This window comes from Vulpes vulpes, chromosome 10, assembly GCF_048418805.1.
Source record: "Vulpes vulpes isolate BD-2025 chromosome 10, VulVul3, whole genome shotgun sequence".
NCBI classification, from domain to species: Eukaryota; Metazoa; Chordata; class Mammalia; order Carnivora; family Canidae; genus Vulpes; species Vulpes vulpes.
In genome coordinates this window covers 68,286,424-68,309,933 of record NC_132789.1, presented here as the reverse complement: position 1 = coordinate 68,309,933, position 23,510 = coordinate 68,286,424, and the positions used below count along the sequence as shown (strand labels likewise).

The 23,510-nt window shown below is 38.1% G+C and overlaps 1 protein-coding gene across 12 annotated transcripts in view; it reads left to right on the top strand.

Annotated features, from left to right (window-relative positions):
* ATP2B1 (ATPase plasma membrane Ca2+ transporting 1) overlaps positions 1-23,510 on the top strand; it is a 129,855-nt gene that overhangs the window by 19,644 nt on the left and 86,701 nt on the right. For 2 of the 12 annotated variants that reach the window (XM_025992212.2, XM_025992215.2), the window contains exon 1: positions 13,923-14,165. The exons of the other annotated variants lie outside the window; for them this stretch is intronic. The gene's annotated coding sequence lies outside the window, so the exon portion shown is untranslated. Of the gene's footprint in view, positions 1-13,922; positions 14,166-23,510 lie in introns of those variants that run through there. 12 annotated transcript variants of the gene reach the window in all.

Sequence of the window (23,510 nt, the reverse complement as noted above, 5' to 3'; positions counted from 1 at the left end):
GGAGATGAAGATGCAACTCAAAAGAAGTATCTCCTGAACTGATTTATGAAAAGCTGAGTAAGGTAGATGAATTGAAGTACTAATATAGTAGAATAATAGGTGAGGATTAAAATTATGTTGTGCTAAGCATAGTTTCAAGTACTACACTGGGTCCTGGGGTCAATATTGGTTAAAGCAGGTAGTCTCTGCCCTGTATATATGCAAACTTCTTGTCCCTCCACGTATTTATTGAAAATAGTGATGCTAAATGAACAAGACTTAGGATGAAATGCTTTCATGAACTGGAGTAGTCCAGAGCTTGACCTCTGACTTCTGATCCTTGTAGGTCACTTCCCTATTCTGCAGTTTGTAACAGTTGTGCAGAAACTCATGTCAATCTCCGAATATTTTATAACCTTAAAAATTTGTGCAACTAATAGGCTTTAACGGTTCCCTTATAGTTCACTCAGTTATCCTCAGTAATGAAGACTAACGTAAAATGAGACCTCAGTGGTTGAAGGAAAGAAAATGCTAGAAGTTCCTCTGGTACAAGGAACAGACAAAAAAAGACCTTGTATGAGGGCTTCATCTTCTCCTTGGGTTAGATTGTTGCCAAAGATTTTGATCTAATGATGTCTAATGTATAATGAGGTGGGTACTTATATAGGTGCTTTGCAATTGGTCAGCAGTATGGTCCTTGTTTTCCTTTACTTATTTGGAAGAAGAAGAGTATTCTTATATGTTTTGGGCTCTTCTTCTTTTTTTTTTTTTTTTAAACACATCTGACTTCGTATTCTGCATGTGACTTAATTGATGGAATGATCTTGCATGCACTATATGAGTTTTGCCTCCTTATTTTGACATCTTTTGAGTGGATTCCAGATATGTGAAGCATGTTTTTGTTTAAACATTGTAAAAGCAAGTATTATAATTTATAAGATCTAGCAAATTAAATTGCTGGGTAACTTTTCTTTCAATCCTTTATTTAAATTTATCCCCCCAATACTAATATTTTCCTCTTAGCAAATAGGATATGTGGGATAAAACTTAACATTTCTTTTATTCAGGTGCCCCAGTTTTATAGTTTTTACCATCAATTCTTCATCAGATCATGTACTGAGCTAGATTTATGCTTTCCCAAGAATACTTGGAATATATTTTTAAAAGGGATCTCATTTATAAACTTGACTGCCTCTTTAAATTGGAGCAGAAATTGTCTCATTAAATATTCAGGTTAAGTTCTAATTAATGAGAGTTTTATCTCATTTTAGAAAGGTATTTTGTGTGGTAGTATCTTTTCAGGAAAATGATGTTAGTATTCAGATGAGGAGAAGAGACTGGGTGATTAGATTGGCCACTTGGCCACTACTCAATATGTTCAAATAGTCTAATTTGTATTTCTAGAAAACATAAGTAACCCCAATGGATATAATGTTAAAGTAATCATGGTTGTATGGTAGAGACAGGTGTATGTTTTTATTTGGATGTCCAGTTGTTTTCTCTTAGTACATATGCAGCCACAATAGTGGCACTTACTGTCAGTTTAGCTGATGTAAATTCGCTATGTGCATCTATGCACTCACACGTCACACACTTGGAACACCAAACCCTTCCCAATCATGTAGTTCCGTGTTCGAATTGAACACAAATATGCTGTGCACCCATGTAGGTGTAGTAAAACACATGGAAATGGCCTGTTCCTGTAGAGTGTTTGTTCTTAGGCTGGTTAGGTTGTTTATGAATGTGATCGGTTAGCTAATGTTCCTTTTATTACATGTCAGTAGTTCTTAATAAAGAATGTATTCAGTGTAGCACCATTTTTGCTAACATTTCCTTTTAGGCGATTATATGGAAGGTTTAATTATGTGTTCCATTACATTGGATAAAAGAGGAAATACAGTTGTGGTTTTTTTTTTATACCCTTAACTACAAACTAAAAGTGAATGTGCTCAAAAGTGTATTAGTTACCTGGCATTCAGGGGTAGAAGAAAGAACAAGAGAACGGGGTCTAGTAAAAGAGTAGACCAAAGTTCAACTGGCATGGATGGAAGCCACACCATTTTGTACTTGGAAATAGACTTCTATTTTTTTTTTTTTTAAAGATTTTATTTATTTATTCATAATAGACATAGAGAGGCAGAGACACAGGCAGAGGGAGAGGCAGGCTCCATGCCGGCAGCCCAATGTAGGACTTGATCCCGGGACTCCAGGATCGCGCCCTGGGTCAAAGGCAGGCGCTAAGCCACTGAGCAACCCAGGGATCCCCTAGACTTCTGTTTTTTAAATTTATTTTTAATTTTTTTAAGATTTTATTTATTCATGAGAGACACAGAGAGAGACAGAGAGAGGCAGAGACACAGGCAGAGGGAGAAGTAGGATCCATGCAGGGAGCCTGACGTGGGACTAGATCCGGGGTCACCAGGATCAGGCCCAGGGCTGAAGGCAGCGCTTAACCGCTAAGCCACCCAGGCTGCCCGGAAATAGACTTCTAACAACTTAAGCTGGTGTATGCTTCTGGTTTATTTTCTCAAGGGAGTTTGGGTATAAAATCCTTATCATCTAAAAAGGGTGAATGATTGAGTTGAAAAATAAGTTTTATAGATGCTTAAGGGAATTTCAGAGAATTTCCTTTTAACAGTAGCCAGTGTTTTCATTTCATACCTAGAGAGAAAAAGCATTAAAATTAAATATTGTTTGAAGTTAAAAGGGAATATGTTAGTTTGCTAGGGCTGCTGTAACAATGCCACAGGCCAAGATAACTTACAAAACAATTTATTTTCTTTCCCTCAAAGTTCTGGATGCTGGAAGTCCGAGATCAAGGTGTTGGCAGGTTCGGTTTTCTCCTGAGGCCTTTCTTAGTTTGTAGCTAGTTGACTTGTTGTGTCCTCATGTGGCTTTTTCTCTGTGCTCACATCCCTGATGTCTATTCCCCTTATAAGGACATCAGTCCTATTGGAATAGATTCCCACCTTTATGACCTTATTTAATCTTAATTACCTCTTTAAAAGCCCTGTCTCCAAAGGCTGTGTCACACTGGGGGTTAGTGATTCAACATAATGAATTTTGAGGAGGCATGATTCGTCCATAACGGGAAACACAAATTGACAGTTAAGTGTTACTGTAGTCAAAGAGAAAAGATGGTTGTCAGACTTTAGCATGCATCAGAATCACCTAGAAAGCTTGCTAAAACACACTGCTGAGCCCTACCCCCAGGATTTCTCATTTAATAGGTCTGGAGTGGGTCTGAGAATTTGTATTTGTAACAAGTTCTTAGGGATGCTGATGCTGCTGGTCTGGGGACCAAACTTTGAGAATCTCTGATGCTCAATATCCTGTTTGGATTGAGAGAAATTGCTGAAGAATGCCTCCAAGATAGAAGGAGCAGTCTCTTTGGAAATGAGAGTAATGAGATGGGGCTGCAGTGGGAAATAGAATGTTGAGGAAATATTGTTGGTTTTGCTTATTCCTTGTTCTAGTTACTCTCAATTCAGTGAGTTAAAGCGATGGTATTTGATTGGAGATTGAAAGCAAGTATTTCTGTTGTCTGTTATGGGAGGAAAACTGACTTTCACGCTTTGTTAGTAAGAGATTAAATTCCCAGAATATTTATCATCTCCTTCAGATCTTTGCTGAAATGTCTCCCTCTCCTCCTGATGAGGTATTTCCTACCATCCTATTAAATTGTATCTACAAATTTGAAGACTATCCCAAGAGAAGAGGGCAGATGCTATAATGAAAAATCTTAAATTAGGTAGAGTGGTACCTGAAGCTCAGAATTTAATGTTTACTTAGTTTAAACAAACTTTTGTGTTAAAGTGTACGCGATGAGTAAAATTGGGTATTGCTTCAAAAGTTCATTTTTTGTTTATTTAGAACTTAAGGGACGCCTGGGTGGCTCAGCAGTTAAGCGTCTGCCTTTGGCTCAGGGCCTGATCCCAGGTCCGGGGATAGAGTCCCACATTGGGCTCCCTGAGAGGAGCCTGCTTCTCCCTCTGCCTGTGTCTCTGCCTCTCTCTGTGTCTTTCATCAATAAATAAAATCTTAAAAAAAAAAAATTTTCCCATAGAAATGGGATTACAAACAGATGATCAACAAAATTCTGAAATGAAGCTCAATTGCTAGTTCTACTAGCCTGAGGTCTGGGAGTCCCCATTACATTAATATAGGGGTAGCAGGCAAGAGGGAAAGAGGGGGAGCCGTGCCAAGTTTCCTTATCCCATCCAGTCTCAAATGGACCAAGAGAAGATTAATTAAGCTATTAGAGAATGAACACAAGTTCTGTCATTAGGTGCTACAGAGTAACCAACATTTCTTTTCAAAAGTGCTTTTCCTGTGGTATGGCCTTTTTTTTTTTTTTTTTTTTAAAGATTTTGTTTATTCATGAGAGACACAGGGGGAGGGAGAGAGAAAGAGAGAGAGAGAGAGAGGGAGGCAGAGACACAGGCAGAGGGGAGAAGCAGGCTCCATGCAGGGAGCCTGACGTGGGACTCTATCCCGGGACTCCAGGATCAGGCCCTGGGCTGAGCTGAAAGGCAGCGCTAAACTGCTGAGCCACCCGGGCTGCCCGTGTGGCCAGTTTTTGCTGGATGTTAAAAACAGTCCTAATTCATTTTAGTCTTATGTGAATGACCAGTATTTCTCTCATGCTTAAAGATTCTTGTATTTTAGGAAATGTATAAACATGCACATGGCGTCGGTGTGTGTGTTTCATCTGTATGAACCTGTGTGTGTGAAATTGTGAATTCGTACTGATTGCTCCCCTGCAGTCTAGCCCACACTGTTCTTCTCTGCCCTCCCTCATTCCATTTTTTTGGTCTCTCTTTGCACAGTGAGAACTGTAGCTTTCAACATTAACACGTTGCTCAGTCCTGTTGTACGCATAATACAGTTTGAGAGCTTCTATATTCGTGCCACTATGAGAAACAGGTAGAAGAGAAGTTTGAGATTTGTTCATACTCCCTTTTGTCCTCAGACTCTAAGGCTGGACCGTAAAAATAAAACTGTCTAAAAGTTATTTGCATCGGGTTCCCCCCATCCCCTTCAGAGTGGCCTCTTTATTCATTTGGGATACAATTGGGTGCTCTTTTACCTAGGTTTCTAGATTTAGCTCCTCCCCCAACCATTTTGTTTCAATTTTGTTTTTGAAGATGCAGAACATGAGTATGCTTCCAAAAGTCAAAACTACACATAAAAAATGTGTACTCAAGGTGCGGCTGGGTTGCTCAGTCAGGCGGCTGCCTTTGGCTCAGGCCATGACCTGGGGTCTTGGGATGGAGCCCATGGCAGGCTCCCCATTCAGCAAGGAGTCCGCTTCTCCCTCCCTCTGCTCCTCCCCTTGCTGGAGTTCTCTTTCTCACTCTCTCTCTCTCTCAGTTAAAAAAATAAGATCTTAAAAAATATATACTCAAAATTGTCCATTCTTTTTTTCCTTTCAACCCTCCTACCCTTGCTTTTTTTGCAAGTAACTAATTTTCTTATTTTCTGGTATATTCTTTCTTTGTGTCTTTTCCCCCAAAAAAGCAGAATTTTCTATGTTTTACTTCTTTCTTAATGCAAAATGTGATGTATGTTTTATTTACCCTCTGCTTTTTCCCCCTGCTTGATAATATCTTGCAGAGCCTTCCAATACTGGCTTGCAGAAATCTTCCCCATTCTTTTTTTATAGCTGCATTGTATTCTGTTTGTTTGTGCTCTTCTCTATGCAACCGCTCTCCTCTGTTTGAACATTTAGGTAGTTTCCAGCATTTTGACGTTATAGATAATGCTACGGTGAATAGTTTTGTGTATATGTACTTTCCCATTATTATACCTTCAAAGTAAATTCCTGGAGGCGAGATTGCAGAGATGGAGGGTAAATAATAGTAGTTTTATTAGCTATTATCAGATTCCCTTCCATAGAGATGTGCTGTGTTCTGGTTATTTGTTCCTTTTTAACAAGCCCACACCAAACTTAATCGTATAGAACAGTCCTTTTATTATACTCCTAAAATCTAGATGAGGAGTTTGGGCAGGGGAGAGCAGAGTTTCTTGGCCAGGTCTGCCCCATGGTGTCTAGAGCTTGGGGGGGGGGGGGGAGGGAGTGTCTCACATCACTGGGTCTACAGTTATATGGCAGCACCTTCACTTAGCCAGGAGTGCGATGACTGAGGTTGGGCTCAGTTCAGACGGTCATCCAGAATGTGTACACATGGTCTCCGTTCTTCACAGAATTGGCAGTCTGGGTTCTCAGAGGGCGTGTCAGGAGAGTGAGCGTTCCCAGACAGCCACAGGAGCTACACAGACTTTTATAACCTAACTTTGAGTACGGTGTTGTTGCTTTGGTGGTACTCTGCTGGTGGAAGCAGCCCCAAAGTCTACTGTCTTCAAGGGTGGGAGCCTAGACCCACTTGTTGGTGAGACTACTGTCAAAAATTTGCAACTGTATTTTGGAACTGCCTCATGACATTTTGCATACATTGCTGGTGAATTCATTGTTTCCCCAAAGCCTCCAGATTTTGAATTTTTTTTAAAGATTTATTTATTCATGAGACACACACAGAGGCAGAGACACAGTTAGAGGGAGAAGCGGGCTCCTCTCAGGGAGCCTGATGTGGGACTCGGATTCCAGATCCCGGGATCATGCCCTGAGTGGAAGGCAGACGCTCAACCACTGAGCCACCCAGGGATTTGAATTTTTGTTAACATGTTTCATAAGAGATGTTATTTCACTCTAGGGTTTCATTTGCATTTTTCTTGTAAGTGACATTTCCCTGTTTTTAATGGGATGTTTTTATATTTTCGGGAATTGTGACTTTTTGCTCATTTTTCTATAGGAATTTTTTTTCTAATACTAAAAACATTTCTTTTAATATATTAGGGGAAGTTGCCCTTTTTTTGTGATGTTGCACGTACTTTCATCGTATTGTTTATGTCTTGACTTTGCTTACAGTGTGTTTTGCCATGTAGCAGATTAATTTTGTGTTCATATTTTTAAGTCATAGAAAATTTTTCCTTATATTCCAGTAAGGGATTGACTTACATTTTCTTCTAGTTTTTGTATATTATAATTACTTTGTATGTTGCTATGTCTTTGATCCATTTGGAGTTTATTTTTATATGGTATAGGGGCTGGCTAGATCTGATTTTACCTTTGTCTAAATAACTGTCCAATCGTCCCCACACAGTCTATGAAACAGCTCATTTTGGCTTCCCCACCCCGTCAAGTAATCTGAGTTACTATCATTATTATATACTAATTTCAGTGTGTAGTTAGACCGGTTTCTGGACTTTCTATTCTAGTCCTTTGGGCTTTTCATGTATCAGTACCACACTATTTCATTCATAGAGGCTTTGCAGTACATTTTAATGTCTGGTAGAGCTAATGTCTCCATCACAGTTCTTCCTTTGCTGTGGTTTCCTGACTATTTTTGTGTTTATTTTTCTGTATAAACTTTAGCATCAATTTATCTAGTTCCAGAAAAAAAGCTTGCTGTTGTTATTTGGATCACATTACATTTACAAATTGATTTAGGAAAGCTGACATCTTGATGACATTGAGATGTCCTAATCATCCTAATCGTGAATAAGGAATATCTTTCCAGTTCAGTTTACACTGTTGTCTTTCAGGAGTGTTTCTACGGGATTTTTTTTTTTTTTTTATGTAGATTTTGAACATTTAAGTTTATTTGTAGGTATTTCAGTCTTTTTTGGTTTCTATTGTAATGCGGTTTGCATTAGGTCTTCTACTTGGTTATTAGTTATGTATGTGGAGGGCATTGATTTTAACCCTTTATTTCATTGTTAAGTTAGTTTTCATTGATCCTTAGTTCTGGAGTTTAGGGCCTTCAGATATATTTATAACATTATCTGTAGAGATTTATTTTTCTTTTCCAGTTCTTTGGTTATTTTGTCTAATTCATTGGCTCATACTTTCAAAATAATGTTAAATAGTAATGGATGTGGTGGGAGTTTGTTTCTGACTCTATATTGAATGACTCTGGTTTCTCCCCATCAATTAACTGACCAATACCATGTTAAGTATACATTTGTTTCTATTTACTATTAGCTTTTCTAATGTTAGGCTCTTCTTGCATTCTTGGTATAAATATCATTTTACCGTGGTGTATTTTTCACTTAACGTGGTGTTGGAGTCTGTTTGAAGAAGTCCTAAATAAAATACTAGAATCATGGGCGCCTGGGGCCTCAGTCGGTTAAGCATCTGACTCTTGATTTCTTCTCATGATTGTGACATAGAGCCCTGAATTGGGCTCCTCACAGTGCAGGAAACCTGCTTAAGATTCTTTCTCTTTGCCTCCACCCATCCTCCCTGCACATGCACACCCTCTCTTTCTCAAAAAAATAAAATAAAATAAAATTAGAGGGGTGCCTGGTGGCTCAGTTGGTTAAGCATCTGCTTTCAGCTCAGGTCATGATTCCAGGGTCCTGGGATAGAGCCCCGCATTGGGCTCTCAGCTTGGCAGAGAGCCTGCTTCTTCCTCTGCTGCTCCCCCTGCTTCTGCTTTCTCTCTCAAATAAATAAATAAAATCTTATTTAAAAAACTAGAATCGATTTCTGTAAGTGATATTACTGTGTGGTTTCATTCTGTCTTTTTTAGGTTTAGATAATCAGTGTTATACTTAATAAGAAACCTGAAATTTTTATTTTCTATTTTCTGAAACAATTTATGTAGTATTGGGACACTGATCTCCAAAAGTTTAATTAGCAGGGTTACTCTGAAACCCTCTGGACCTGGTGCTGTTTGGGCAAGTCTTTTTTTGGTAACTTTCTATTTCTTTATGTCTGCTGTGGTCAGTTTTGGTAAGCAGTGTTATCTTAAAGTATCCATTTCATCTAGGTTTTAAGATTTATTTACATAGAGATCCTCAGACTATTTTTTTGAAATTTTGTCTGCACAGTTTCCTTTTTTGTCATTTTATTCAATATATATGTGCATTCTTTTTACTTTGTCAGCATGTATAACACATATATTCTATTATTTTAACTATGTTCTTACCTTTGTTCTGCAGTTAAATGTGTTGAATGCTCATTTGTTCTTTTGCTAAAGTTCCTCTAGTTATCTCTTGGATGAAGTTCCATCTCCTATTAAATTCTTTAGTAAGGTGTATAGAGTATTCCTGAGTTTTTCTACATTTAAATTTATTTTTTTCTATCAGACTTAATTTTGAAGGAAAGCTTGGCTCATACATTGTTAAATTTCTTGAAAATATTTCTCCGTTTTAATAATTTTTGTACATTATTTTTGAAGTCTAATTTTATTACTTTTTAAAGTAATTTGATTTTCCCCCCTCTGAGGATTTTTTTTCCTTTGCCTTTAAACTTGAGTATTTTTACCAAGTCATGTCTTGAAAGTAGATTTTTCTGGGTCAGATTTCCCAGGTATACATTGAATGCTTTCTGTATGCAGATTTAGATTCTTTAAAAAAAATTTCTAGAAAGATTTTTTGAATTATTTTAAATATTAATTTTGCTCCATTGTTTTCATAAATGGCTCCAGTTATACAATGTTGGATCTCTTGCATGAGTTATGTTTCAGACACTCTTGTTTTGACCCTTTTTGCTACTTCATCTCATTTTCATTCTCTTATTTTCCTGCTTTTCTTCAGTGTCTGTTATTAGATTTTCATTCAGATCCATTCTTCCATGAACATTTTGTAATTTGTGCTTAATTTCAGAAATTTGTCTTTTTTTCTCTTACCTCTTTTCTGGATTGATCAATTCTCATTGCCTTTCCTACTGGATTTTTGTGCCATTTTTGTATTTTTGGTTCTAGTTAATATTTGTTTTTAGTATTTCCAAATACTTGAGGATATTTAACTCAATTTGAGATATTACTTTACAGTTTTCTAATGTTTCATGGTTTTTGGTGTGTGTTGTCAGTTTTGTGGGGAGAATGTTCCTCAGCTGAAATGTTGTGATTTGCATTTTGTTGTCCTTCTCCTATAGCTTTGTGTAGAATTGTTTTTTTGTTTTTCTTTCCTCCTCCCTATTCCTAGGCATTTTGTGGACAGGTTCTTTGTTCATAAATGCCTTCAGCACAAATATTTATTTGTTTGTGTTTATTATTTATTTATTTATTTATTTATTTATTTATTTATAATGGATGATGGTAGTAGTGAAGGAATTAGGTGGGAATACGTATGTCTTTCTCTCTGGTTTCTTCAGGATCCTTAATTTTCCCTTCTTAACCTTCACTTGCCATATCTCCTGCCATATCTTTCCCTCTCCTGCCACATCTCCACAATGCACCTCTCTTCTCTTCATCTACTTCATCCTCAGAAGCAGTGCTTGCTTGAGCCTGCATTTCCATCGCTGGTCCCCTTCAGTCCCCTTCTGTGTTGCTGCTGATGGGAACTACCAAATTCCAGTGTTCAGTATTTTGTCACTTGATTTGGACTGGGGGTGATTTTTTTTTTTTTCTGTGTCCTCTCGTCCCTTTTCTTTTCCATGGAGTCTCTTAAGTTTCTCCTCTCCTGTGCAGTGTAGCTATAGGTTTGCGAGAGGCAGTGGGAGCTCTGTTGGATTAGATATTTATTTGTTTACTTTGCAGGTAATTTGAAATTTGTGGTATTCAGTCTCCCGGTAATGCTGAGGATGGGGGGTGGGGTCATGTGTAGCTTATTTGCACTCTGATTTTCGTATTTTTGAGAGAGAGAGAGAGAGAGAGAGAGAGAGAGAGAGAGAGAGGGGTATTCAGGCTGCTACCATTACCCTCCTGAGTGAGAAATTCTAGAGGAGCGTTTTAAAATTCAGATTCTTAGTCCTAAGGACTGCTTCTCTTGGTATGAAGTGAGGCCTAGAACTCTGTATTTATTTTGAAGCTCTTTAGATGATTTGGTTACACAGCTAGTTTGGGAATTGCTTGCCTTGGACCAGGGATCAACAAACCTATTCTATAAAGAGTCAGCTGTTAAATGTTTTAGGCTTTTGAGAGCATGACCAGTCTTTATTGCATATCCTTTCTTTTTTAAAAAAACCCTTAAAACTATTTTTTAAAAAATATCATTCTTAGCCTTAGGCCTTGCAAAAACAGGCTGCGGGCAATTTTGGTGAACTCCAGTTTAAGAACATCTTCAAATGTCTCTGAACTTGGCTTGAGAGTTCATGTAATGTTTACTTTTTTCTGAGCACCTGAAAGTTTTTTTTTTGTTTGTTTGTTTGTTTTTTTTAATGCTGTAAGCAACTTTGGATCTACTCACTAGTGTAAACCAAGATAGGGGTTCCAGTGCAGGCCTTCATGTGGAAGTAGCAATATGCAATGGCAAGTGTAAATGTAGATGTTACTGAGTAGCTGCTTCAACAACAAAAGAACTTTATATAATCCCTGTAAAACACCTGATTTGACAAAATACTGCATTTTGATAGGTGCCGAGTATATTGACCACCACACTGTGTGTCAGTACATGAATGAGGAGCTTTTGGAGGATATGTAAATTGCAGATATCTTTCCAGAGTTATTTAAATTTTAAGAATTTATACCAAATTCTTTTGACTTTTTGCACTGCTGATATTGAGCTTCTCTGGCAGTATACAGGTTCAGTTGCTTCTTAAGGCAATTCTTGATTTGTGTAAGACAGACGCAAAATAGCTTCCTATTCCCATGACCAGAGGGCATGTTTTTAGTCTTAAAGCTGTTACCATATTGTCTAAATGTATTGGAGAAGGTGCATGAAATCTTAACTGTATGGCTGACTATCTCTACCACTTCTGATTCTCCAGCAGTTACTTTTAAACAGTCTTACTTTTAAGACTCACTTAAGGAGCTAAGAGATCATTCTGGAAGGGTAAGTATGAATAACAGCATGGAGGTGAGGAGGAGTAAGGCTTAATTAGCAGGCTCATTACTCATTGAGCCATTTCTGAATGTCAGTCACTGACAGATTCTCTTTCCACCCTCCAAAAGAAAACATGAAATAGAGGTCAAATGGCCACTTTTTAAAAAATGCCTTTATTAAACCTCTAGAGTCACATTTAATCCTTCTGTATTCCGTGAAAGGATTGGTTTCCATTGTAGAGTCACTTAAAAAAATTATTTATTATGAAAGACACAGAGAGGGGCAGAGGGAGAAGCAGGCTCCTCACAGGGAGCCCAACCTGGGACTCGATCCCAGGTCTCTAGGATCACCCCCTGGACTGAAGGCGGTGCTAAACCGCTGAGCCACCCGGGCTGCCCAATTGTAGAATCACTTTGGTTTGAAACATGGGGTCAAAAAAAAAAGTACTCTCTTAGTCACCTTTATTTTTGGTCACAAGTCACCTTATTTATCTACATTATTCACTGATGAAGTCAGCATTTAAAAGTCTTTCACATAAACTCTTAGTTTGTGTGGGGAGGCGGGGTAGTTAGTAGGTTTGTAATTTTGCCTGATGCAACGTCCTTGACTCCTCCACTATTTTAAAGATGTTATGGTTTTCATTTCCTTACCTAACAAGAAAAGGGGACACAACTAGTTAACAGTTTCATTCCCTCTTCCTGCAACAGGGTCCATTTTTCATAGATGCAAGAGTGATCTCAGAACACAGATCATACCATAGCATGTTGTAATTAATTATCAAACGCAAAAAAAAAAAATATCAAACGCTTTGCCACATCCCGCAGGGCCCTCACTCCGAATCTGGCCCTTTCCAACTCTCCCAGCTTACCCGCTGTGGGTCTTTGCTCCGGACTCTGTGCACCAGCCCCGTTGGCCTTCCCTCTGTCTCTTTGGGACATTTCAGTCTCGTTCCCACCTCAGGACCTCCCCCAGAGATGTTCTTCCCCCACAGTGAATTCTAGCTGCTTCCTTGTCTTTATTGAGGACACTCTCAATTGCTGTTTGTTACCCCATGCTAAAATAGTGCCTGTTCCTTGCACACTTTCTTTCAGGTATTTGTCACTGTTAGAAGACAGAAGAGACAGATAATTGCTAGAATTCAAGGTTCATTAGGGCCAGAACACGGTCATCTACACCACTGAGTTCCGGGTTCCTAAAATACTGCCTGGCACTCAGTAAACACTCATGTGGAGGAATGAAGGATAGTTTTTGCCAGTCTGTATAATTTTTATTTCAATGATAATCTCTTTCATTATTGATAAGAACAGTAGTGTAACTCCTCTAACTCCACTTCCCTCAGTGTTAATCAAGGGCTAGTTTATTCAGCTGAGCTTGGGAATGAATGTACCTGGTGGCACCTCTTACCTATCTGATCTCTGATCCGTGAGTTGTACAAGTAACGTTTTTTTAAACGTTAAAGGAGGAACATTTCAGCGTTAAGGATAAACCTAATAGTCTCTCTCTCTCTCTTTCTCTCTCTCTCTCTCAAGAACATTGTTTTCTATTCAGTTACCTTTTTAAAATGTTTAATATTTAGTCCTATGAATTAGGTAATGAGGAGTTGCATTTACCGAGACTTTTGTTTGATTACCAGAAAACGTGAAGATGGCTTTTGCTTCTCGTTTTTAACAGGAGCATGCTTTGTGTGCTTTCTCATAAGAACGACTGAGTTGAGATTTCTTTAGACTTCACCATGAAGTTTCCTTGACTGTTGCCCCCCCACACAGAGGGAGCTCTTCTGGTGTTTCAGTCTTGCATGGAACCCCTAGAGTCCCCTGAATATATAATCACGTGTTCTAAAACTGGCTGTTTCCTCAGTATCAAAGGACCTATTCAGGCAAATCATTCTTTTCCTCAATTAGTTTCTCCAGGAAACTTGAAGATCCACTGCTGCCTTCCTTACCTATTTATTGTAATGGTAACCAGACAGGGTTAGGTTGAATTTACAGTGAACTGAAACCTTTTAGGTTTGTGTTTTGTTTTTCCCCAGATTTCTCTATTCTGTACTTACATGTGGCCTTTTCCCCCCTCTAAAGAAATCTAAGTGCAGAATTTAACATTTATACGATTTTACCTTACTTCCCTTTTTGTTTTGCGCATCAAACATGCAGTCTGCCACCAGTCTAGGAGATCTCCCCTAGTTGTGGCATCTGAAAATGGTGTGTCTTCCATGTTTTCATTTAGGTTTTTGATGGAAAAACAGTGGATGAACATATAATTTAATTGATAGTCTACTCCTGGTGAAATTATGAATAGCCACATCTGATTTTCTGATACTGTAGAGAAGAAATGAACACTGGTGCCATTTAGTACCAGGAGAAATAAGCGAGGACAAAAAGAATGGAAGGAACCACTTCATGTATTTTCAAGGAAGTGTAAGTAGTATTTCCGCAAGTACAGTTTTCCTGTGAAGATAGTAGAGGAAGTAGATTTGTTCTGTGGCATTTTCAGCCCTAAAATGAGTAAAGTCTAAGTGTCATTATAAGCTTGGTCCTGTGTTCTTCCATTTAAGGTATGGTGAATCAGATATTGCCATTAGTGAGTTAGGAGGAGAATATTTGAAAGATAAATTAATCTCAGTTGGAAACTCTTTCTTAAAATGTTCATTAGTGTGCTAGAAAGATTTGGGGAGGGTATAATCACTGCCTCCCACTTCCCAGCACACAATCGAAATTAAACTCCTGTGGATAAATCACTCAAAACAGCTGGGCTCTGCATAGGAGTACCTCAAAAACTGGGCCCTGAATCCATGAAAAATACAAGGTGTTTAATGTCCTGCAGGGTCTGTATTCAGTATCATTTGGCAGTGATAAAGAAAGCTATCTGTTGGTTCTTTATTGCTTTCCTGGCACTATTGGGTATATGAAGTACTTGTTACTATTCAAAATGGTGAAATACTTTTTAGACTGACGCTGTGATTGGGTTTTTTGTTATTTTGATTTGGTTTTGTGGTGATGGTGGTGGTGGTGGTTTTTGGTTTTGGGAGGGTTCTGAATATTTTTTTGATTCATAATGGTTCCTATGGAGTTTTCTTCTAAGGAGAACTTGTGACTCAAAGTTGTTAAACCCCTAGAAAACCAAAAAACACTTTATTTTTGTTCTGTAATAATAATAACTAAAAATGACTGCTTTGTAAATCTGGGAATTATAATTGTTTTATGTGAATTTAGAAGGGTAATTACCTTAAGAATGTGGGAGAGAGAAAATTTTGTTTTATGTGAATGTGGCAGCAGGTCTACAACTAATAAGCTCCACCTATTTGCAACTTCTGTACCTTTGGCAAAATAAAAGTGGTGCCTTAGAGAAGACTTTGTGTTCCCCAGACTTTGCATATGTACCACTTTGTTACTCTTTTAATGTAAATGATATCTACAAAAACAGCAAAGTAGAAACACTCCTCTCATTAAAAATTGTAGTAAATGTTTATTTTTCAGATCTTTTGTAGAACATTATAATTTTTAAATGAGCATCCCAGGTCATGCGGTTATATCAGATACTGACACACACAGTCTAACAAAAAATATCACCGGTAATTCTGCAACCATAAGCTTTGTAAACTGTCTGTATTTTTTTTTTTTTTTTCCTGCAGTGCTTGCTGTGGTTCTGGGTATCCCAGGTGAATTCAGGAAATATTTATTGTTGAGAGTAAATGGAAAACTTTTGGTTTTAGCCTTTTATTCTGTACTTTCTGGGATGTCCCAAGAGCTCCTGCAGTGAGAGAGGGGAGATCAGGAGGTTCTCTACCCACTACCCATCTACAGCTTGGATTCTGTGTTTTACATCCTAGGCACTCACAAGCAATGGATTAGCTGCCGGAAAAGTCAACACCTTCCTATGAATTAACCCCTTTCCCGCAGTGAAAAACATTTTGATGACAGTAAATCTCTGAGGTTGTAAAAATAAATCTTTTGGCCTATATAGATTTAAGTATTCTTTAAGTAACATTATTTTCTCAGAACCTTTTATCATTTGTTTTTGAAATAATTATACATAAAAGTGAGTCCTGACTAGTTAGGGCTCTGAGGTAAAAGTAGTATCCTCTCCCAGAAGATAAATAGCATACCTAACCACTAGAATCATAATGGAGCATGGGCAACCTAGAAAGGACTCTTTTCCTTCATGTTTCTAATATTGGTAACCAGTGGTTGGATCACGTGAAATATTTTGATGATCATGAACTTGAGTTGTGGCCACTTTTCTGGAATGTAGTAAAAAATGCTTCATTGCTTCAGTTGTGAATTATCTAACAGTGGTTGGGAAGGGTATAAATTGAATATTTGCATACTTTTTCTAGCATTAGAAAATAAAGTTAAATAGTACTCAGTTCATGTAGTGAAAATTTAAGTGCCTGCCTTGTGCCAGACTGCACACTTTTAATTGTGAAAAGCGAGAGCATAAGCCTCATTGCTGGAACAAATTGAGGTTTTCTAGTCTTTTTTGAAGAATTCTCTTCTTGGTATGTAAGCTCGACATTACCTTTTCCTTTTTTAAGCCTGTTTTTATATGTTTATATGTTTATAACATATAACGCTTTTCATATAATGAGCTTCAGCAAATATTGATTGTAATGAAATTTCCTGATCTGTTCAACATAGGATCCTTTAGAATTAAAATTCCCAGAAAATTTTTGTGACAGATAATTGTGCTGAAGTTTTGAGTGGGTGAACATCTCAGAGAAGTCAGGTACCATGCCTCTGTGAATGTACGTGCAAAAATTGGGTAGAGTGGTGAGAAGCAAACCACACTGGCTGGGGGTGAATTCCAGCTTTGTTGTACAAATTACTTACTAAAATGGAAAGTAATGGTACCAATCTCATAGGACCACATGGTAAATTAAAATACTATGGAAGTGTTAGTTGGTATTGTTGCTGTCTTCATGATAATCATTCAGCTTCCAGTAAAATTGATAGCACAGTGTTTTCTATATAGTAAATATCCAAAATTGGGTGGTTTTTCTTTTACATTTGGCAACAAACCAAAGAGGTACTTTGAAGTGTTTTTGCTCTCAGATACACTTTCAGAGAATTTGCTTTTAATGCTACCTTGTGGCCAAAGGTTCCTTCCCACCCTTAACTGTCCATTCTTGTATTGGCCCAAATACTTTATTTTGCATTTTCTGGCTAGTTCTGAAAATTTCTAGTGAGACACAGTCTTGAATCCTATATGAACTTAATGCCCACTTTTTTTTCCCTCCCTCCCTCCAAATTATTAAAAGAATCAATGACTTATATTTACTACAATTACAATTAAATAATAATACAATTGTAGTTTCACATATATCCCTTCCAAAAGAATGTATTCTGTACAGAAAGGGATGATTATCTTGTTCTCCACTGTGTCCTCAACCTATCCCTCAGATACACCTTGAATGAAGAAAGTGTTTGAATGTCTCTGTCTTTTCATGCTAGTCTTAGTAAGGGATCATAAATGAATGTACTTGAATGTTGGTCTTTACTTCTGTAACTAGGCTCATTGAGGAGGTATGCAGTTTATAGATTGAGTTAGAAAAATGCAACTTTACGACCTTGAATAAATGAGAAATGAGGTATAGGCTGTTACTGATTCTGTACTGCCTGAGTATAATCTGAAGGGCATGGTGACCCGATGCTAGGTATAACACCCACTGTGCCACTGTTTTTACTCATGCCATACTCATATTATTTGCATTTCTTAATGTGTGTCATTTAAAAGTTCCTAATCAGTTATGCTAAGTGAAATAAGTCAGAAAGATAAATACCATATGATTTAATACATATGTGAAATTTAAGAAACAAATGAGCAAATGGAAAGAAGAGGCAAACTAAGAAACAGACTCTTAACTATAGAGAACAAACTGTTGGTTACCAGATGGGAGGGTGTGTGTTGGGGGGGGTATGGGTGATATAGGTGATGGGGATTAAGGAGTGCACTTGTTGTGATGAACACCAGGTGTTGTGTGGAAGTGTTAAATAATAACTATATTGTATATCTGAAACTAAAATTACACTGTATGTTAATTGGAATTTAAATAAAAACTGAAAGAAAAAGTTTCCAATCATGGATGGTACATATAAGGCCACTTGCCCTTATCATGAGGATGGCTCTCCTTAAGCTTTGAATTAAAATTCAAATTTTAATAAAGGAGTACTAAAGGAGAAATGTTGGATGCTTATGAGAGGCATGTTATGCAGGATATTACATTCATTCTTTTTTCATCCTATGGCAGCCTTTAAGGAGTTGATAGCAACAATTCTAATATTTATTTCTAGACTTGGTCTATAACTCTTACGTATGACAGAGTCTGAAAATCCATGTTATAGAGAGAATAGAACGGATAAATACAAGATTTGGAAGGAAAAGGAATTGAGCTACTCGCTGGATATTGGAGAGAGTGAGAATCAGAGGTGTTTTTGAGCTTAAGTGGTTGACACTTAGAAACAGGAAAGAATAGAACAGTGTTTCCTAAAGTATTCTGTGAAACACTGGTTCCAGGAGATATTAATAGGTGCTCCATGGAAAAAAAGAGTGGTTAAAAATAAGTTCAGGAAATGCTACATATAATATTTCCCTCTTGTAAATTCACAAATGTGCAAGGCTATGAAAAGTTTGACTAAAGAAACCTATGTACTGTGCTGACCTTTTCACATCATAGCTATTACCATACTATAAATTAGCCTTCCCTAAGACACCAGTTTGGAAAAGGCTGGTCTAGAGGAATTTGGCTTTTGGTAATAGGAATGGGGAGTTTTGAGGTTTGAACTTGAGGTTAGAACTAAAAATTAAATTACCATCAAGGTTTTGGAGATGAGAGAGAAATGAGACTTGAAAGTATAGTTTCATAGGCACACTGAATGGAAGCAGGAGACAAAACTTGGAAAAGAAAACACTAGTAACCTGTTAAAACCCTGACCCTAAGACTGTTGCATTCCATGTAGGTCTTTCAGATAAAGGCACAGCTTTTCAATATATCACGTATATAAAAATATCATACTAGGCTGAGAGAGAAGCAGGCTCCATGCAGGGACCCCGATGTGGGACTCGGTCCCCACGCCCTGAGCTGGAAGGCAGACGCTTAGCCACCGAGCCACCCTGGCGTCCCATTATACTAGATTCTGTATAATCCATAGTAGTCAGATAATGAGGACATAGGCAGTGTTTATAATTACAGATCTACAGTCCTAACTTTGAGTACTGATAAGAGTAGGGGACCCCAGACTTTGCTGGGATGGGTGCAGAAGCAGAAAGTAGATGGCAGAGAAGAAGGAATGCTCAGAGAGGAGGGTGAGGGGGACTAGAAATTGATAGGGAGCCATAGGTGTTAGATAAGAAAGGTTTAAGATAATAACAACTATTTATACATAAGAAAAGTGAGCTCAAGGAATAAGAGAAATGATTTGCTTAGGATTAGGATTAGTACAGTAGAGTCAGGATTAGGATCTTGTCCCTTCCTTATTGCCTCTTCTGTACTCTATAGAGACTTTAGAAAGGAAGAGATTGCTAATGATGATGTTGAGACATCTCTTCTCCTGGGAGAATGAAGATTGACTATCCCCCCAAAGGGCCCTCCCAGGATGGGAGTTGTATCCCTTAGTAGATTTACCATGGCAGAGTGTCTGAGATTTTCAGGCTTTGAAACCCAGTTCATCTAAACTCTAATAATTGATTTTTTTGGTCAGGCTCATATTATCAAAGCTCATGAGATGGATATAAAAATCACAATGTCAAGTTATTTAATTTACAGTAAGACAAAACAAAACTGCCTCTGCAAACAGACTCTCAGGTCTTGGCTAGCACATTCCCTTCCCTATAGATTTGCCACATGGGAAGCCACATTATAATTAGAAGGTTGCTGAGTGAGTATATAGGCAGCACAAGTAGTAGAGTATGTTTGGAACGTTTAATGTAGTCAGGCTGTTCTTAACCTCTCACAGACCTAGTTACTTCACCTAGGACTTGGGAGCAATAATAACACATTGTTCAGAGTGTTTGGGAGCATTAGGTAGAGTTAAACCGTAAATGTTCTGCTCTTAATTCTGATAACTCAAAAGAAAAAGAAAATTTGAGAACTAATATCAGTGTTATAATTCTTTACAGGATACAAATACTATTGGAATTTCATTGTGGTTTAGAATACTCTCTTCTAAACAGTGCTTAATGAGAAAGGCCACATTTTCTTTTTCTGTTCGAATGATTGTCCTTTGCCTGGGCTTTCTTGGTTGACCAGTCCATTTCTGATTGTGAGGCATTTTTATTTTTTTTCCTCCATTAAGTTAAATTGACTCATTCTGTCTAGCTAATGTTGGATCTTGAGTCCTGGGTTCCATTTTGTTCTTACTTAATCTTGCTCTTACTTAATCTGGATGCTCAGCTCAATTAATTGTATTAGGTTCAGCCATATGAAACTGCTGATACTGTACTGGTTTTCATCTATAAAAATAGCAGTCTCATATGGCTTAATCTAATATACTAGTTTTAACATTTAATTCCTCCCAGATGGTCCCAACAGTTCCTATTATGAGAGAGTAAGTCTGTTGACAGTGCGTGAAGCTTTTCCTTTCCATGCAAAGGGCTGTACCATTTTGCTCCTTTTCTGGTGATCAAGTTCTGAGAAAGTTGTATCATTGTTATGTGTGCTTGTGTCTTTTGTGTAGTGTGCCATTTTTCTTCTTCTCTTTACATTTGTTCTCTTTTTTTTTTGCTCAGGCCAGCACTGAAGATATGAGAATGATCATTTGTACTTGATAGTTCCTAGTGCATTTTTAAACTAAAGATTATTAAGCCAGTGAATGCTGCTCAGTATACATTCTATGCATGGTATAACCTAGATCATAGGTATTAAAAACTTTAAGAACTGTTCCTAGTTTTGATAGGGATATTGTAGGTCAGTATCAGAGTTGGCAAATTCTTTTGTTGCACTGCAGTTTTAATAAAATGCAGATAGATCAAAGTCAGTGCCTAACAGTTGAAGAGAAATCCTTTGGTTTTATATTCTTAAATAACACCCAAAGCATTTAGGAAAGAAATTAATCTGTAGCTTACTCTGACAAATTAACTCTCTTCTTTATTTTCTGGTTTGTGTCTATTTATACTATGTGAATTCTGCATGGTTATAGTAATTGGATAGGTGTGTATTTCTGTGTTTCTCCATGAGTATTGTGTCACAAAGAGTTTTCCAGGTTGCTGTTTAATTTTCTTAATTGTTATCTTTAAGTCTCTAAGAATCTTCAATAGTTAATCATCTAATTTTAATTGTAAGAAGAAAGCCTTTTTCTCTCTGGAGTGTCCCTCTCCTGTTCTTTTTAAAAGTAGACCAATCTGGTTTATAGATCAGCTGTTATAAAATTCTGGATGTGTGATACAGCCCCTCTTGCTTTTTAATTTCTAAATATTGTTAGATGTCATTATATATAAGGACATCACATTGAAATTTTTTTTTTTAAGATTTTATTTATCTATTCATGAAAGACAGAGAAAGAGAGGTAGAGACACAGGCTCCCTGCGGGGAGCCCAATGGGGGTCCTAATCCCGGATCCTCGGATCACTCCCTGAGCCAAAGGCAGATGTTCAACTGAGCCACCCAGGCATCCCCATCACATTGAAATAGTGAATTAAATGTCTTTGTTCATTTAATAAATATCTGTTAAGTGTCTTCTGTATTGGTAGGCTAACTTAGGTACTGTAGAATGTGTGCTGAATATGACAGTTTATTGGAAATTAATTTAAAATCTTTTGCTGCTAATTATAACAAATAGTTGTCGTTTATTGAGTGTTCACTATTGAGTGCCAGGCACTAAGACATAGGGATGATTCTAAGATATTTCATGTATCAATTCATTTAAACCTCCTATAAAATTAGGAGGTTAGATGGTGCTATCTCCATTTTACAAATGAGGAAGCTGAAACACTGGGTAAATTGCCCAGTCACTCAGCAAGTACAGGAAAGTGATAGAATGAAAAATTTAAAGACATTATGGACCTGCTGAATAGTTACTGGGTATTTTTTGTTTTGTTTTTAGATTTTATTTATTCATTCATGAGAGATAGAGAGAGAGAGGCAGAGACACAGGCAGAGGGAGAAGCAAGCTCCATGCAGGGAGCCTGACGTGGAACTCAATCCCAGGACTCCAAGATCACACCGTGGGCTGAAGGTGGCGCTAAACCGCTGAGCCACCTGGGCTGCCCAGTAGTTACTGTTTGGTGGTGGGCTAGGCATACATTTGAGTGCTGACAGATCTCTGCTTCTCAAGAATGGACATGCTCATTTGCTGGCACCCAAATGTGCCTCGCTGTTGGACCCGTGGCTTCAGTGAATTGCCGCATGTGCTCTAGTTCAGTTCAATTATCCTGTGTGAGCAGTTTCCATGGCAAGGTGCTGTTGCTATAGTGGTCATCAGGAGATAGAGAAATGAGCAAAACCGTCCTGCCTTCAGAGGTTACAGTTTAGTCAGAAGGAAAGCTATGCACACCAAGTAATTGTGCAAGTACATATGGAATGTCATCGTATCTGAAAAAGACGACAGATGCCGAGAGAAATAGACTAATTTCACGTCATAGGATCAGAGTAGAGAGAGCATTTTAACTGTTCCATGATGGAGAAGTTCATAGAAAGGTAAAGGAAAGAGGCCAGCTTTTATTAGGGAAAATTCATTAGGGAAACTGACAGTAAGAGACTGCTATTTGAAACTTGTCCAAGAAGAAAGGACGTGGGGAGTCTGAGAGCAGGGCTGCAACAAATGGGTAAGAGGAAGTTTGCAGATTTGGCATGTGACTGCCAGGCTGCACCTGTCCCTGTGCACGCTGCTGCCTCTGCTGAAGACCTCTGCAGCTAGATGTTGCTGCTGCCTGGGATCCCTCAGAGTACTCCTTCCAGTCTCCTCCCTTACTCCTTCCTTTTACTTTCTGCAATTGCTACAAAAGGAAATTAAACAAGTTCTGATGGTCTTAAAAGATGATGCAAGTCTCTTATTAATTTCGTAAGATTATTTATTATTTATTTTTAAAAAGATTTTATTTATTTATTCATGAGAGACACACAGAGACAGGCAGAGGGAGAAGCAGGCTCCATGCAGGGAGCCCTATGCCAGGTCTCCAGGATCACGCCCTGGGCTAAAGGTGGTGCTAAACTGCTGAGCCACCCGGGCTGCCCTATAAGATGATTTAAATCGTATATTCAGCAGTTATCAGAAAGAATTAGGAAGTCAGGAGTTTTTGAAAACTGTGTGTTTTCTCCCTCTCAGTACTATATTAACCTGAAATTTTGGTTATTTTTTTTTTTTTTTACATCTGTGCCTGTTGATTTTATTTCAGTTTTTTAAAAGATTTTTTATTCATTCACTTGAGAGATTAAGCATGGGAGAGCATGAGCAGAGGGGTGGGGCAGAAGGAGAGGGAGAAAGCAGGCTCCCACTGAGCAGGGACAGGGCCTGAGTCCCATCCCAGGTCCCTAGGACCATGACCTGAGCCGAAGCCAGACACTTAACTGATTGAGCCGCCCCGGTGCCCCTAAATACTGTTTTTTTCAAATCACAGGATCAGCACACACCTGTGCTGCCTCCTTGTTGTCCTGTGCTCAGTTCTCTTAGCTGTCAATCACATCTCTGTGTTTCCATCCTCTTCCCACCCTGGCCCCATTCGGCCTCAATTTGGAGATGTCCTAGACAGTGAAACCTTTCTTGAAGCCACATACCCATTTAACACTTTATCCACCAGATTTTCTATGATGTTGTCTATAATAGTTAATT